General features: G+C 50.3%; 1 pseudogene; it reads left to right on the top strand.

Moving 5' to 3' along the window:
- The first annotated feature begins 5,568 nt into the window (after window positions 1-5,568).
- LOC102826457 lies at window positions 5,569-6,294 on the top strand (annotated as a pseudogene).
- The last annotated feature ends 227 nt before the right edge of the window (window positions 6,295-6,521 follow it).

Genomic DNA, 6,521 nt, shown 5'->3' on the forward strand with positions numbered 1-6,521 from the left:
GAACTCTTGTAAGGGATTGGTCATTTTTACTATCCCCTAGACTTAAAAGTCTTCACCGCTTGACCGATAAATAATATCATGATAAATGGAGAAAAGATTGAAGTTATCAAAGACTTCATTTTGCTCAGATCAACCAATATTCACAGAAGCAGCAGTCAAGAAATCCAATGATGTATCGTATTAGGTAAATCTGCTGCACAAGACTTCTTTAATGTGCTCAAGAGCAAAGATGTCACTTTGAGGACCCAAACCATGGTATTTTCAATAACCTCATATGCATGTGAAAGTTGGACAGTGAATAAGGAAGACAGCAGAAGAATTGATGTATTTGACTTATGTTATTGGAGAAGAATATTAAAACTAACATGGACTGCCAGAAGAACAAACAAATCTGTGTTGGAAGAAGTACAGCCAGAATGCGTCTTAGAAGCCAGGATGGCCAGACTTCCTCTCTCATACCTTGGGCATATTATCAGAAGGGACCAGTCCCTGAAGAAGGACATTATCCTTGATAAAGTGGAGGGTCAGCAAAAAAGAGGAAGACCCTCATGAGATGGATTGGCACAGTGGCAGCAGCAATGGGCTCGTATGTAACAAGGATTGTGGGGTTGGGGCAGGATTGGGCAGTATTTTGTTCTGTTGTGCACAGGGCCATTATGAGTCAGAACTGACTCGACAGAACCTAACAACAAGAATCCCAGAGCAGGAAGGGGGCTCCACTACCATGAAGAAGAAGAGCTAAGAGTGGAATGCATCCTTTGGACCCAGAGTCCCTGAGTTAAGAACCTCCTAGACCCAGGAATCAGAGAGAGCTGTAACATCAGGGATGGGGTGAGGCATGAAGAAGTGTTGGTGAATTCCAGAGGCAGAAAATCAGCAGACCCAGGAGGCGGTGGGAGCTGGTGCAGTGGGCTTCCCGGGCCACAGTGCCTATCATGGGTGTGCTGGCCCATGGAGCAAGAGAACTGAATACCTGTGGGTAAGAAGTGAGGTGCCTCTGAGCTCTTATCTGCAAAGTTAGAGAACTTTGTAACACTTGCCAGAGCAGGCCACGGCCGTATTGAGAGCTGAAGCAATAGGCCTGTCCAAGGGCAGGGCGGAGAAGACTCCTGATTGAAGAACGGAATCCTGAGCTGTTTCTGTGACTTTCAGGTTGGCCCTGATCCTGAATTATAACCTGTTACTTCCCTGTTGCTGTTGCTAAGCGCTGTCGAGTTGGTTTTGACTCTTAGTGACACTGTGCAGGTTTCTGAGGAACAGCTGATGGGTTTGAACCGTTGACCTTGAGGTTAACAGTCCAGTGCTTGTCCTACAATGCCACACCCAAAGTCCCTAATGTGAGAAATTCTCAAGATGGTCCATCTTCAGGAATAAAGGGCCCATGAGACTGATAGACCAGACAGACATAGATTATTGATTCATACCCAGGGATATGTAAGCAGGATGAATTGGAGGGCAGTGGGGAAGAAATATGTTCTAGGACTAGGAGCTTTAACTAAGAATACAGTCACTAAGACCATGGGCATCATTCGGGCTAGATTGCGGAACTCTGAAGGAAGGGAAAATAGGACGTTCAGGGAAGATTGTAAAACTCCATAGTGCCTAGTGAAAGGAGAACTGGAGGAGGGGCTTTTTCGAGATGGGGATAAAACTGTTTGTGGGCCGGTCACTAGGTGTATCTGCCCGTGTCTACTGGGTTGTTGTTGTTGTTGTTAAGTGCCGTTGAGTCGGTTCCGACCCATAGCGACCCTGTACAGGGTTTCCGAGGGTGTAAGTCCTTACGGGAGTAGAAAGCCTCATCTTTCTCCCGCGGAGCGGCTGGTAGTTTCGAACCGCTGACCTTAAGGTTCGCAGCCCAATTCGTAACCACTACGCTACCAGAGCTTTGCAAACTCGCATAAAGAAAATCCCACTCTCACTAAAATGAGTACAGATTGGATTACTTGAGGTTTTGTGGGTATTGACAACGTTTTTCACACTAGTAAGCCCCCTACTCCTGAGTGGGGCCCATAGGGTCTGGACTGGGACTCCTGGTGATGCCCCTCTCTTTCCTTGAAGTCAGAGCAGGTCTGACCCCATTGCTGTGCCCTCTTTACAATCAATCGCCCACTGTCCTGGAGCTGACCCAGAGCTCCAGGTGGAGGTGGGAAGAGGCCCTAAATTCCATCAGCAGTCCTGTCCAGACAAAGGCCAGCGCCACAGGCCAAGTTCCAGAGCTGTGACCTGGGCCTGATCTCGGACAGCCCCGTGGCCCAGTGTGAGTGCCCAGGCTTCCTGGCTTGAGTCTTGGCTCTGCTACTCATGAGCTGTGTGGTGCCCATGAAGTGGGTGAACTAATGGCCCCATCATCTAGTTCTGCTGGAAGGTCATTCAGACATGTGGTGATGCCCATGGAACAGCGCCCAGCGCAAGGTCAGCAACACGGGAGCGTCTGTGAAATGACAGGGATGGTGTCCAGGTGTGTTAGGGTAGGGGCCAACCCGGACTCCACCAGCTCTGTGAATGAGCTGAGGTGGTTCAGACAGTTCATACACATCAAGTAACTTGGAGGCTGAACCCGTCCAGCTGGGCTGCAGGAGAAAGGCTTCCATAAAGCAGAGGACTGAGGTTTCACTTGATTCTGGCAGAGTGAACAGAGAGCAGAAGGTGGACAAAGAGTGAACAGGGACAGACAGAGGAGTAGCCAGTCTGGAGTGTGACACAGAGCAAGCAGGATCTTCTAGAGGGTCAGCTGTGTGTGTCAGTGTATGTGTACACACACTCTGGTGTGAATGTACATATGTGTGTGTACATATGTGTATGTGTGGTGATATGAACCCCTTTGTGTGACCTTTTGTGCTGCTTCTTTGGAAAAATAGTTTGAGATAGTTTCCTTTGCTCTAGTTTTCTACCCTAGAGGATTTGCTGCTTTCTTTTAGGTTGATGGCCATTGTCTGGGTGAGCTGTAAACAATTTGAGGTTGGATCCTTTTTGTCTGGCCCTGGGCTGCAGTCTTTCCTATGTATCCCATGCACTTGCAAGAATGAGTTAGTAGATTTATGCAAATGAAGTGGCAATAGCCTACTATGCAAATAAAGTGACTGTGGCCTGCTGAGAAGGGATTGGCCAGTTTGTGGTCTTGGTGGGAGGGCCATACCTTGAAACTAACCAGGAGTTTGCTTGTACTTGCTGCCACCCACAGAGGTCTGCTACAGAGAGACAGAAAAAGGAGAACATGCAAGAGAGTCTAGAAGAGGGAAAGAGAGAGAGAGGAGGTGAGGACCCTATAAAAGAGCTGGAAAATGAGTCATAATTTACAGCAGTGAAGTCAGGGAGAGGCTGGGAGGGGCCCAGCAGCAGAGTCCATGAATTCTGTACAGGCCACTTAGCTGTGGAGAGGCTGAGGCAGGGAGGCCAAGGGCAGAGAGGAGCCCTGTCTGAGGGGGGCTGAGACGAGTGTGTGCAGCAGACAGAAGGGAGCTGAAAGAGAAGGGAGGGGGACCTTCCAGACTTTGTCTGTCTGCTCCCTGATTCCCATCATGAACTGTACCCTGTAAGTATGGTCTGTGAGTTGTGTGTGGCAGTTGCGACAGATGACTGAACCAGAAGAGAAGTAGAGCGTCATGGGAGGGCCAGCTGGAATCAGAATTGGTAGAAAGGTTAGGGAGCAGAGGCAGGTCTGACTTCTACCCCACAAGGGTTGGCCTCTGCTGATGTGAATCGCCCTCATCCTCCCTGAAGTTAGAGATTCTGATTTTACTATGATCAGTTTCCAGGGCATGGTAATTATGTATCAAAATAAATCCAATCCCCTCAAATCTACTGCCATTCTGTCTCACAGAGACCCTATAGGACAGGGTTTCCCAGACTGCAAATCTTTACTGAAACAGACAGCCTCTTCTTTCTCCTGAGTGTGCACAAGGGACTTAAAAAAGTTCATGGGAAAGTTCCATTATCTTTCTATTTCATTTTTTTCAGGAATATGTGAAGCACCCCCTATACGTGTGTGCGCACTGGGGGAGGGACTCAGGGACGTGGTATTCACTCTCTGCACAGGGGTATAGAAAGAATGCTGAGCATGAAGTGGGTTGGAGTTGGGCACAGCCAACCACTCTACCAAGGGGAGGGTCCTTGGGTTGGGGTCTGGTCCTACAGGGCCTCATCCCTCCTGCTTCTTCCCAGCAGCCCCTGCTGCCAAGTGCTGCCAAGAGACCAGGATCTAATACGCACAGTGGGGTTTCCATCCGTCCGTCCGTCCGTCCGTCCGTCCGTCCGTCCGTCCATCCGTCCATCCGTCCATCTGCTCCCGGTCTTCTGTGGGTGGTTCAGCTTCAGTCTCTGTGTGTCATCCTATTGGCTGGCAGGGCCATCTGGGCAGAGAGGGTGATTTAGCGGGGTCTGGGCGGTCTGGAAGGTTTGTTGGCCAATCTACACAGGTACCTGAAGTGCTTCACAGCACGAGGTACAACCACAGCTCAGGGACCGGGTGGCGGTTGTGGGGCTCCCTTGCCTGGCTTAGTCCCCCGACGGGCTCCATCTCACAGTGAGGTTCCATCCCTGCAGAAGATGGAGCCCAGCCTCCTCCTCTCCCTCCCCCTCACACTTACCACGTCCCCCAAGCCCCCTGCCCCCCACCTGTTCTCCTCCTTCCAGACACCTGCCCGGAACCCTCCTCATTGGGCCCAGGGGGTTCTGGCTGGGGCTTCCTGCTCCTTTGTCCTCCAGGGGCAGTGAGGCATCTGGGGACTCAAGGAACCCAGGGAGTAGAGGGTGGTGCCTGGAGGCAGCTGGGCGCTGAGTCACACTCCGGAAGCTGGAGGAAGTGGATTTCCACCACCATCTGTCTCCTTGGTGGTGTGTGTGTGGGGGGAGAGCAGGGGGGGGATCAGGAGGAGGAGGAAGGGAATGGGGGCATTAGGAGGGGAGCTCTTTCCCAAAGCTGCAGTCTGGCAGCTCTCACTTCAGCCCCTGAGGGGACCCAACAATCAAGGATGGGTGTCAGTGATGGGGTGCCCTCCCACAGCTGAGTGTTACCTTCTCAGGACCACTCTGCTATGGGTTTCTCCCCTGGAAGCTCCCTCTGGGGTTTGTAATTTTGGGGGCTAATACCTTCCAACTCATCCACTTCACCCCTTGCCCCCTTCTGCTTCAGGGAGCCTAGGACCTGTGGGCCCCCAGAACACAGCACAGTGCAGGTGTGGCTCCCACCCACAACACATTGAGTGTGGACCAGATGTCCCCTGAAGGCACAGGAAGCTTGGCTATAGGGTGGTCTTGCTTGGCTCGCACCTGTAGGGAGTAAGGCTGCACGGCCACCTGACCCAATCTGGGTTAGCAAAGGCAAGAAAGGCCGAGGGTCCGAGAGGCAGAGGTGGTGGGAGCTGGTCAGCAGGAAGTCTGGAGGTGCCTCTACAGTTGAAGCGTGGCCCCCATGGTTCCGGGCATCCTGGCACAAAGGTGGAGCAGGCTGGACATGGGGGCTATGGGGACTCTGAAGGGAGATTCTGGAAATCTTAGGTCTGAATAAAGGAGTTCTGGTAGCACTTTGGGTCATAGGTTCAAACCCACCAGTCGTTCTGAGTGGGGAGGATGAGCTTGTCTGCTTGTCTGCTCCTATTTTACAATAAACTGAAAAAACCAACTGAGAAGTTGGAAAATGAAGAAAATCACTACCAAAAACCCCCCACAAAACCCATGGCTGGCTGTTGTACCAAATTCAAATGGGAAAATACACGCTCTGGAGCTGGAGAAGGAAAGGAGCTAACTTTTATGCGACAGTGTAAACCAGTACAACCAGAATATTTCTGTCTTCTGTCAAATCCTGACCGCGTGCCACTCCCAGATCATCAGCAAGGTAGATTTCCAGAGAGATACTCAGTCTTTAATGGAAGAAACTGCAACTTCACCTACAGAAAAAAATTCTGAGTTCCTGTGAATCGATTCCTTTGAGGAAGACTCTAACAATGCAATGGATAAAGAGAGACAGAAGGCTTCAATAAAATCAAAACTATTGGGATTGCAAAGAGATCGTGAAAAAGCCTCAAAAGACAAAGAAAGTCTGGAAGGAATGCTTCCTGCAGATTCCAGAAGCTTCTCCTGCTCTGATGGAAAGAGCCAGAAAGACATGGCACTTTAACGAATGAGATCAATTTGAAGCTAGACCTTTTGTAAGCAAATGCCTATAAATTGTTATCAGTGTCAGGAGAACAGGAGCGAAAACCTAAACCCAGACGTTCCTGGAGCACCTGCATCTTCCTTCATGTGGAAGGAAAAGGAGCTGACATAGTTCTGTGCAGATATCCTGACCTTTTATGATGGAGAGTCGAGAACGCTGTGAAACAGGCTTCTGTTGGGCATCTGTAGCCTCTGTGTGGCCCAGCTTGGGAACAATCTCTGCAGAGCCTTATTTTCTTCTCAAGCCAGGCAAGAGGAGGAATTGGACTTGGCAAAAGGTGATGCTGTGGCTGCATGTGAAAACAAAGGAGAAGGATGGTGTTTGAGTCTTTTAAAGGAAGAAGGGCCATTTTCCTGTGGTGTATGCA

The sequence above is a fragment of the Chrysochloris asiatica genome, unplaced genomic scaffold (assembly GCF_000296735.1).
Source record: "Chrysochloris asiatica unplaced genomic scaffold, ChrAsi1.0 scaffold00025, whole genome shotgun sequence".
In the NCBI taxonomy this organism is placed as follows: Eukaryota; Metazoa; Chordata; class Mammalia; order Afrosoricida; family Chrysochloridae; genus Chrysochloris; species Chrysochloris asiatica.